This window comes from Gordionus sp. m RMFG-2023, chromosome 1 (genome assembly GCF_954871325.1).
Source record: "Gordionus sp. m RMFG-2023 chromosome 1, tfGorSpeb1-WG-v2, whole genome shotgun sequence".
In the NCBI taxonomy this organism is placed as follows: Eukaryota; Metazoa; Nematomorpha; class Gordioida; order Chordodea; family Parachordodidae; genus Gordionus; species Gordionus sp. m RMFG-2023.
In genome coordinates this window covers 45159947-45171826 of record NC_088775.1, presented here as the reverse complement: position 1 = coordinate 45171826, position 11880 = coordinate 45159947, and positions in this window count along the sequence as shown.

Below are 11880 nucleotides of genomic sequence, written 5' to 3'. Positions count from 1 at the left end.
TAACTTAAAAATAAAAAATATGTTGATTGTTATAGATAATTATGGCAAAAGTAACATGCGTTTTTTAATGTTTATTTTTTTTTTTAAGTTATTTATATAGAAAAATTTTTTTAAAAATAATTTTCGTTTTTTTAATATTTTTAAAGTTACGTTTATTAATTATTATTTTCAGTGTTGTGATTGTGAATGAATAAAACCCAATCAGATAAAAATATTTTATTTATAAAAATATTAAAATAACACATTTACTTAAAAAACTTTAAAGAAAATATTAATAAATATATTATTTTTTAAAAAAATTTATTTTTACAACAATTTTAATTTTAAACTACTTCAAATCAAATATATTTCTAGCTGGCTAAAAAATGGCTAGACCAAGTGTTTTAACCTAAAACATCACTCTGGTTTTTCGGGGTTATTATTAAAAAGATAGAGGCAAACGCCTCAATGTTAACGGATTTTTTTCGGTAATCGCCTGAAGATTGAGCCGAGTTAGCTTGTATTTAGCCATTACCAAATTATACAAAAAGTGTAAATTGAAGATTTTATATATTTTAACTTCAGAATAGGCTACACAAATATTTCTACCCCTTTGCGTCAAAAAAATTCAATAAACTTCAAAAATAAGGATTATAACAATTGTCACTAATCTAGGGTACATATTCACTAATATTTTATTTAAACATGTTAGCAATATTTATTTTACATTTACATCAAAAAAATTTTAAAAACTTTAAAAATAACGATTATGACAATTGTTACTTTTATGTTACATCTTAATTGAAATTTTAATTTAACATGTAAAAAATATTTATTTTTATCGATTGCGTCAAAGAAAATCTAATATTTTTAAAAATACCGATTATGATAATTGTCATTTTACCAATGAACATATTCATTGAATTTATGATTTAACATCTTTACAATATCAATATTATTTTAACCCTTTTGTGTCAAAAAATTTAAAAAATAACGATTATCACTTTCCTACATCTTTATGAAATTTAAATTTGACATTTTTACAATATATTTTAACCCATTTGGGTCAAAAAAATTCAAAAAACTTAAAATAACGATTATGACAATTGTCACTTCTCCATGGTACATCTTCATGAAATTTTAATTTAATATGTTTACAATCTATATATTAACCCATTCGTCAAAAAAATTCAAAAAACTTTAAAAATAACAATTATGACAATTGTCACTTTTATATGCTACATCTTCATGAAATTTTAATTTAATCTAGATGAATCACACTACACTAATCTCTCAAATAATTCAAATTATATTTATCTCTTCTCAATCGATAATTCTTCAGAGTCTCAAAAAAAAATGAGTTCCCTTCTCATATCGGATACTTCCGTGCCCCCCCCCCCTTTTTTTTGCTTCACTGATAACATTACCTTCTTTCATGAAAAAATTTTGCGTCATTTCAAGTATATTATTATCCACCATTTTTACTTACTAATGGCCCATTTACGTCAATGTTAATTACAAATTGTTTATTGTTTATTTTTTTTTTTAAATAACATCCATTTAATTAAAATAAAATCAATTTAACGATAATTTTCAACAATTTTATTTCGAGTTCTTTTTTTTCTTCTTATTTTTAAATTTTTTTAAATTTATATATATCCATCTAATTCCCCTTCCTCTAAGAAAAACTATAACACAAAATTTTCAATTCCCTTTCCCACCTTGCCCCTCCCCCTATAAATATAAATGCCCCCTTCTACACATCTCACAATTAGAAAAAAATGTCCAAACGGAACCCTAAGGAAGCACGGTAAAAGTGGTAACTGGTGTCTTATCACATCAGTCACCTTTAACAGATCCTATCCCCCCTCCATTTCCTCTATTGCATTTAACATTAACATCCCCTTCACATATCCCAGCTCTCACCACAATTAATAATTTATCTGTTCATGAGGACTCAGTACTCCCAATGATTAACCAATACCCTCCTTCTCCGATGAATTTACAAATTTACCTAAACCTCATATTATCTCAAGAATCCCCCGGGTAGACAGGCTTCTTGCGGCTAAATCATATAGTAAAACTATTAATAACCTTCTAACCAATTTTAACTCCCCACAGCACTGGAAAGAGTTTCTCTTATTTGGCTTCCATGCCTTTCAGGTTCTAACTGACAAAAGCAAGCTGTCCCTCACTCAACAAATTAAGAACAGGTTAAATGATCTAGACAACATTACAATGGACATAACTTCCACACCTAAGTTATCCATAAATCCTTTTAAAATAAAAGTAAATTTAGTTGGAAAAAAAATCGATAATTTAGATATAAAAGGGGCACTCCGTCAGGCCTCTTCATCAGACACACTAGCCCCCATTAATTTTCAAACTTATACCCGATTGGCTATGAAGCACCCCACACATCAGGCATCTACAATTGAATTACCTGGTCAAATCCCACGTCTTATCCAATAGAATTTACACCAGAGGAAGTGAGAAAAGCAATCTCAACCTTCCAAAAAGATTCTGCACATGGTTTTGAAGGCATGAGACCGATATATCTTCAAGACCTAACAATCCCTCTTCTAAAATCTCAAACTACCCTACTCAACAGTATAACTCTCCTTTGTAACAGGATCTTACATGGTGACGTTCCTATCTTCGCCCAGCCAATTATGTTTGGAGCAAAACTAATAGCTCTTACAAAACCCAACAAAGACTTACGCCCAATTGCCATAGGCACCCTCTTTAGGAGACTAGTATCAAAATTGATTTCGGCTCGAATCAATGAGAAAGTCTCCACAATTCTCACCTCAACTCAACTAGTGGTTGGTGTCAAAGGCGGCTGCGAGTCTGCCGCTCATATAACCCGAATATATCTTCAAAATAATCCTCAAAATAAACACCAATTAAAATTGATTTTAATAATGCATACAACACAATAAAACGATCTGTCTTCCTAAAATCCTTTATCAATAGCTTCCCATGCTACTCCAGCTACATTTTAAGCTGCTATGCGAATCCCTCCATCTTACAATATGGTGAATATAGGCTTTCTTCTTCAGAAGGAATTCAACAGGGTGATCCCCTAGGGATGATATTATTTTGTCTAGGAATAGACAATCTAGTTAAAAAAATTAAAAGCAGTTGCCTGTTAGATCTTCATATCTGGTATATAGATGACGGGATTATAAGCGGAAGCCCAGAAGAGATAGACAAAGCCCTAGAAATTTTGCAAAAGGATGGGCCAGACATAGGCCTTCTCTTAAACGTCAACAAAACAGAATTCTGTCAGCTCACCTCTCAATCTCCCAACTGTCACGCCTTTAAAGAGGTTATGGCTGAAGAACTAACACATCTTGGCTCACCAGTTGGGGGTTGCTTAGCAGTTGAAGCCTTTTTCCAGGCTACTTCGAATAATTTAAACAATATGGAGGGTCTACTTATGCAACAAATATCTACTTCTTTAAAGATAAGACTCTTTACCCACGCATAAATTTTTCTTCTTAATAAAAAATTTCTTCAATATACCAAAGATTCTATATGCTCTACGGTCTACTGCTGTTTTTAAACATCCCAAACCCTTAAGAGCATATGAATCCATAATTAAAAACATCATGGAAAAAATAACTAACCTCAAATTTGACTCCAATTAGTGGCATCAAGCCAATCTCCCCTGCAATAAAGGAGGCTTAGGGTTACGATCACCCATAGCCTTATCAATTAGTGGTTTCATCTCGTCCACATTGGCAAGCTCCAAAATAATAACTGATCACCTGACCTTGCCAGATGCACTGCTTGACGAAGCTTATGTCATATGGAAAGCCTCAGTTGGAGATGAATGTCTACCACCAGCCTCCCATAAACAAAAGGATTGGGATAATCCGATGATTGCAAGGTCCGTTGATTACCTCTTTTCGACACTGCAATCTGAAGATCATGCCCTATTAGCTTCCCTCAACCAAGGTTCAGGACATGAATACTTGGATGCCATCCCCTCTAAAAATCTTGATCTCGAACTTTCAAATCAAGAATTCAGTTTTGCTGTAGCCATCCGGTTAAATGTAACAACCTCAGTTTCATATGAGTGCGCCAAGTGCAAAAGGCCAGTTAGTCAAACTGGTCGTCATTGCCTCCAATGCATTTTTAGCAGTGGACGCTCAATCCGGCATAACAGGTGTAATGCTCTCATAAAACGAGCTTTACAGTCAGCAGGCTTTCCTGCCACTTTAGAACCCTCAGGTCTCTTTACGGATGGGAGACGACCCGGTGGAATTACACAAATTCCTTGGGAGAATGGCTAATTTCTAGCGTGGGATTTCTCCTGCGTTGACCCCCTCTCACCCTCCAACATCAATAAAGACATTTTAAAATACACCGAAGATTTTAAAACAAATAAATATGTGGATATTCCAGATGAGTATAAATTCGTACCAGTTGTCACAACAACCTTAACATTTCTTGGAAGTCAGGCTCTTAGCCTAATTAAAAAGATTGGCAGAACCTTAAGAACAAAATCAGGAGACCCAAAAGAAGGCGTCTACTTACGTCAACGCATAGAAATTCAGATTATAAAATCTAATTTCACATGCTTCATAGGTTCATTCCCCGAGGAGCCCGATTAATCTAGATTTTCTTCTTCTTCCCTAAATCATTTTAAATTACCCTCCCCCCCCCTTCTTCCTCGTATTATCATTTGCACTAAATATTTCCATTATTATACTTTGTATTATGAAGTAGTTGGTTGTTAAATTTCTTAAAATTTCTAGAATTGTTAAATTATATTTTTCTTAAATTCCGTTATGTAAAAATTACTTATATTTTATTGTTATTATATATATTTATTATCTTTATAAATACAGTATTTTTTTTAAATGTATATTTACGCGAAATTAAATATTTTAATATACTAGATTTAATATATTTTTAAGTTGTACATATAAACTATTTGTATATATTGGATAAGTATTCTGTATTATTTACTTTTATATTTGTATGTTTAAACTATATATTTTTAAAAAATTCAAAAAACTTTAAAAATAACGATATGACAATTGTCACTTTTCATAGTACATCTTCCCTGAAATTTTAATTTAACATGTTACAACTTATATTTATACCCATTTGCATCAAAAAAATTCTATAAACTTTAAAAATAACGATTATGACAATTTTCACTTATCTAGGGTACATCTTCACTAAAGTTTTATTTAAACATTTTAACAATACTTATTTTAGCCCATTTACATCAAAAAATTTTTAAAAACAACCATTAGCGTCAAAAAAAATCTAATATGTTTAAAAATATTGATTATGATAATTGCCAATTTTTCAAGGAACATCTTCATTGAATTTATAATTTAACATCTTTACAATATAAATATTATTTTACTTTTTATGTCAAAAAGTTTTAAAAATGTTAAAAAATAACGAATATGTAGTGTTGTAAACGAACGCGTTCGTGAACGTTTCGTTTTTTTGAAAAAAATGATGAACGGCGTTCCTTTTATTTTTGACGACCTTTGAACGTGTTCCTTTTTTATGACGAACGCGTTCGAATTTAACGTTCGTTCAATTTTAAAAATATTTTTATTTATTTGAAAAATTTAATATTTCCGAATTTTTTTTAAAAATGTATTTATATTTTTTGGCTGTGTATTTCCTTTTCACATTTCAATTTTTTTAACACATAGTTTATTAATTTGAATAATTGTTTATATTTTAATTTAATAGATTAGCATAAGCATGGATATTATTATTTAAACCTCATCATCTGATTCTAAAAATCCAAAATCAGATGAATTATCATTACTATGGCCAAATATGATAAATGTTTTACATTAACATCCTATATTGAAGGAACTAATCCAATGCTTACCAAGTGTAAAATGTGGTGAAAAAGTATTATATTGTCAAAATCTTCAGGTTCCAATTTAAAACGACATTTGATTTTAATATTAATTATTTGATTTTATAAATAACTAAGTTAAATCATTAAATTTGAAGAAATAATACATTTGGGATATTTGACCCCAACAATAGCGATAGTTATTTTAAAATTAAAAAAATTAGTGGCCTCAAATATGGTCAACCATTGATAGACGCTGTATTAAATGGGATTAATAAAAGTTATTAAACCTATCACTCTCAATTATTACTTATATTTTATTTTTTTTAAAGATTTGAACATATATATATGCATCAATATGTTCTTTTTGCAATTATACATCCAGCATTCAAACTTCAATGGCCATGGATAAAACTTCCACAGAACGAACCTATTAAAAATAAACTTATAGCGTTGTTGAAAAAAATGCTTTGAAAACCCTAGAGAACTGTTAATTTTGAGATATCCTTTATTTTGTCGAAAGTAGAGAATGGATTGGAGGAGGATAACTTATCTTAATTTTTTGCAAATAACAAAACAATATGTTTTTAATTAATTCTCCACGTTAAAAGAGCTGTTTATTAAGTATAATACCGCAATCCCCTCATCTGCCCCTGTAGAGCGTGTTTTTAGGCCAATGCCGTATTAACTGCCAAGTGTTCCTGTCTATCAAATAAATATTTTGAAAACAATTGTTATTAAAATATAATAAGAAAAATTTTTTATAAATAAAAATATCTTTTTATTATTATCAAAATAAAACTATATTATTTTTTAACATGGCTAAAATATATTGTATTAAAAAATATAAGTATATTTATATTAAATTTAATTTAAATAAAATTTATCATAAAATTTTGAACGGTTTTATGAATGTGAACGCGTTCGATTTTTGTCAATGAACGTTGAACGCGTTCGAATTTTTTAGAAATGTTTACAGCACTACGATTATGACAATTGTCACATTAAAATATTTTCGTTAAAAAGATCATATAGAATAACATAAAAAAGATATAATATTTTAAAAAAATTATTTAGAAAAAACCACATCTTTTAATATACTAAAAAAATAGATAATTTTACAAAGATGCTAAAAAAAACTATAAAAGATTTAGCTAAAAGATTGTTTATTTATAATAAAATTCTCAAAAGAATTCCTCAAAAATGATTTATTTACAAAGAAGATTTAAAATTCTTATCAAATCAAATATGTACAACAAGTATATTATAAGGTAAAATCTTTGTTGATATTGATGATAGAAATATCAATAACTTAAACGATTGAAAGATGGTGGTTAGACTAAAAATAACATTAAAAAATTACGAGACGATCCGCCCCGATATATATCACGGACTATGTCTAAATATTTTTAAAAAAATTCTTGCCAGTCCTAATTTTTTTTTGAAAATAGGATCCTGGACGAAATTTTTCTATTTTAAAAATTCGGGCCATGCAAATTACCTCTGCAGCTATCTGATATTAATATTAAAAAAACCATTTAAAAATTCATAAACAATACGTAATATTAATAAAACCACCTTTAATAATGTTTAATAAAAAAATTAATTAATATTTACATGAAATTCTATGAAAAAAAAAAGAAATAAAATGTTGAGTTAATGAAAGATTATTTATCAAAATATCTTTAGCTTAAAAGAAAAAAATGATTTATATTTTAATTTATATACCTATAAAATAAAATATCATGAAACAAAAAAATAAAATATTATTAAAAAAATAGAGGGGTATAATTTATTTACAAATTCTAAATTTGTGTTTTTTATTTTTTCCATTTATAGCATGGGTATATAAGAATAAATAATATTAAATAATAATTTATAAAATTACATTAAACAAATTCAATGGTATCACGTCAATTCGGCGCGAAAAATTCGGCGCACGACAATTCAGCGCGGCGACAACTCGGCGCAACGTCAATTCGGCGCGGCGACAACTAGGCGCAACCTCAATTCGGCGCAACGTCAATTCAGCGCAACGTCAATTCGGCGCGTATCTAATACAGTTGCAATTTATTATAAATTTATTAGTATAAAAAAAAGGATGATTAAATAGAAATGATTTTGAATGTTGGTCATATTAATTATTTCTTCGTATTTTTTTTTACAAAAATCTCAATTTTATTTACTAAATGTGTAATATCAATAAAAAAAATTAACAACCAATATTTATACCGATTTCCTTGCTGGACCAATTTACCACATTATAAGGTAGGGGAGACTGGGGTTAATTGGACCGATTTTTACAAAATTTAGCTCCTGATTTTTTTATATAATATAAAAAATAATATATGATTAGATACCTCCTAAAACTATACTCTATAAAGGTACCTTATAAAAATTTTAAGAATATAATCATTTTTTTTAAATTTTACTTTTTGAAAAAGTAAAAATAATATCCAAAAAGCCCCAATAGCGGGGTGGGGCAAATTCAAGGGGCTTCCTAAATCATTGGTTTTTTTAGCCATAATAAATTGAAATACATTTTTATTTATTAATAATGATACGTATAGAATAATTTTATTGTTTTATTGTTAAAAATATCATAATACTTATAAATTGAAGCAAATTATATATAAAAATTGAAACTTAATTTAGGTTAATTTAATAAACATTTTGGACATAAAGGAGATATTATGATTTCTTAGCATAAATCCTAAATACCAATCATAAACAGCCATGAAATTGCCTTTGTGCGTTAATTCGTTTTTGATTATTTTATAATAGAAAAAATTAGTTAAACATAATATATATTTAAAATGATTAATAGAATTATTTTAAGGATTTTTAATAAATCTAAAAAATGAATAAGTCTTAATTTGAATTTTATTGGATCAACATTAGTGTTGTTAAACGTCCGATTTGGGTCGATTAAGATTTTAGCCATAATAACATGTAAGATTAGAGATAGAAGTCCAAACTTTTCTTACATTTAGCGCAAAATCTCGCTTACATAATATTGGCTACTAATCAAAATAGGGGAGACTGGGGTTAGGTACCGGGGCTTGGCAAACCACTTAATCTCATCTTAAAATTAAATACACCAGAAGGTTAAAATTTTATCATAATATAGTTTTTATTAGTTTACGTCTATAGACAAAAAATCTTTTGAAATAATTATTAAAAATTTTATTTAAGAAATAAAATATTGATGAAGTTTTTATAATTTGGGAAAGTTTTATGAGTATTTATTATATCCAGAAATTTAGAGTTAGCAGGGCTTGCTAAACCATACACGTCAATTATGGCAGGTAATAAAGAAAAAAATACAAAATGTTTATTAAATTAACCAAAATTAAGTTTCAATTTTTATATATAACTTGCCTTAATTTACCCGCTATTGGGGTTTGTTGGACAAAATTGTTCTTTTACAAAAAGTAAAATTCAAAAAAAATGATTATATTCTTAAAATTTTTTATAAGGAACCTTTATAGAGTATAGTTTTAGGTATCTAATCATATATTTTTTTTATATTATCTAAAAAACCAGGAGCTATAGCCAATTTTATAAAAATCGGTCCAAGTAACCCCAGTCTCCCCTACCTTATAATGTGGTAAATTGGTCCAGCAAGGAAATCGGTATAAATATTGGTTGTTAATTTTTTTTATTGATATTACACATTTAGTAAATAAAATTGAGATTTTTGTAAAAAAAAATACGAAGAAATAATTAATATGACCAACATTCAAAATCATTTCTATTTAATCATCCTTTTTTTTATACTAATAAATTTATAATAAATTGCAACTGTATTAGATACGCGCCGAATTGACGTTGCGCCGAATTGTCGCCGCGCCGAATTGACGTTGCGCCGAGTTGTCGCCGCGCTGAATTGACGATGCGCCGAATTTTCCGCGCCGAATTGACGGGGAACCAAATTCAATATAATAATAAATAAAAAATAAATCAATCCTTTTTTATGTTATTTTTTTATAGCTGATTCCGATTATTTAATATCCATAGTTTTTTTTTAAAATGTATAAATGATTAAGCAACTTGTGAATGATTTTTGCCTAAATAACAATTATTATCGTCAGGAATATAATATACTATTTGCAATTTCATAATGCGGGTAGAAGAAAAACAAGAGTCTGCTATACCGATGCAATATGTGTCGTAGATCTTTTTTAATTATGGGATCATCTTCTTGGCTTGAGCCTAGTCAATTTTTGACTCAAAAACAAGCTGAATTTAAGGCTAAGCCGGCTTGGCTCAGACGTTTATAAATAAATTTCGGCTCAAAAGTCAGCTTGAGCCAAGTCATGAGCCGACTCGAGCCAGCAGTATAATTTGGCTCAAAGAGCCGGCTTGAGTCAATTTTAGACTCAAAAACTAGATGAGTTTAGGGCTAAGCCGGCTTGGCTCAGCCGTTTAACAAAACTAATCTCAAATAAATAAATTTTGGCTTAAAAGACGGCTTGAGGCAACTCATTAGCCGGCTTGAGCCGACTCAACCAGCCAACTAAAAGGGGCTCAATGAGGAGGCTTGAACCTTAGTTAATTTTTGACTCAAAAACTGGCTGAGTTTAGGGTTTTGCCGGCTTGGATCAGCCCTTTAGCAACACTAACACTAATCTGAAATAAATAAATTTCGCCTCAATAATCGGCTTGAGTGAGCCAGCCGCCTTGAGCCTGAGCCGAATTTTTGGCTCAAAACCTGGCTGAGTTTTCGGCTAAGCCGGCTGGCTCAGTCGTTTAACAACACTAGTTGGAAGTAATAATCTTGCTAAACTTATTGGAAAGAAAATATGGGATATAGGGATACTGCATTAAAATTGATTCGTTTTATTTTAAGATAAACAGATTATTTTTATTATTTCTTCTAGGCATCTCTGGCATATAATGGATATATATAATTATGTAATATAAAAAAAATTGACTTTTTGCAAAATAATATATCAATATAACTCTTATGGGCGATATGATAGACTATTAAGTATATATTAATTTTATATCACTAAATTGTGTACCGTTATCGGTAATCTTCATTTTTGGTGTTCCAAATTTTTCAAATATAATTGTAAGCCCTTTTATCATATACTTTCTGTGTTTGTACTATTTATCGCCATTATATCTGGCCACTAGTGGTTGCCATCTACCAATGGCAACCCGTATAAACTTGTAAAATGACTCAGTATAATCTACATGGAATCGATGCTGTTGTAGGAGATAGATGAATAGATATTTTGAATAACCGAGTTTATTAACTTATGCCCTATTATATTTTATCTAGTTCAATAACCATTGGTAGTAAGTATAAAGGTATTTTAATTTTACAATTAATATTTCGTTATATTTTTTGAAAATGTTGCCTACCTCATCGCAAAGAGACGAGGAAGAAAATATAATTAAAGTAAAAACTAATAAATAACGAGTGATGCAAAATTGATCATTTTCAGAATTCCACAAGGATTAAAAAGTCTTGGATAATACCTATATAATATGTTTTATATTCCAAAAGTTAAAAATATTATCTGCAACTGATAACATCTTTAAGAAAATATTTGTCGCGTATCATTGCAAAAATCATAATAAAAAATACTATAGCAAACTTTAGCGAATATCGCCGAATACGACAATACCTTTTTGAATTTGCACTCTCTCACATGATCTCCTAATCATGCACGATTGAGTTTTTTTGTATATATCATAATTTTTTATTGCATCTAATATTATTATTGTCATTATAATCTGTTTGATGAATCGATTATATTATATTTATTTAGCTAAGCTTATTGGGTCATCACTCGTTTCTCTCTTTGTATTACTTAGTCATGTGGTTACTTTCATTCTTCATAGAGTAATCCCTAATATTTTTGGATTTTTATTCCGAATAAGTATTTATCTCTTAATGAAGTATTTCTAATCATCCTTTTTCTCCCGGGCTTTCTTTATAACATATATTTGAAAAAATCTTGTACGTGTAGCATTCTATCGTTGTTAGAAATAATTTTGATTGTGTGGTCGTTAGAAGCCATGAGTTTTCTGAATTCCCTCAA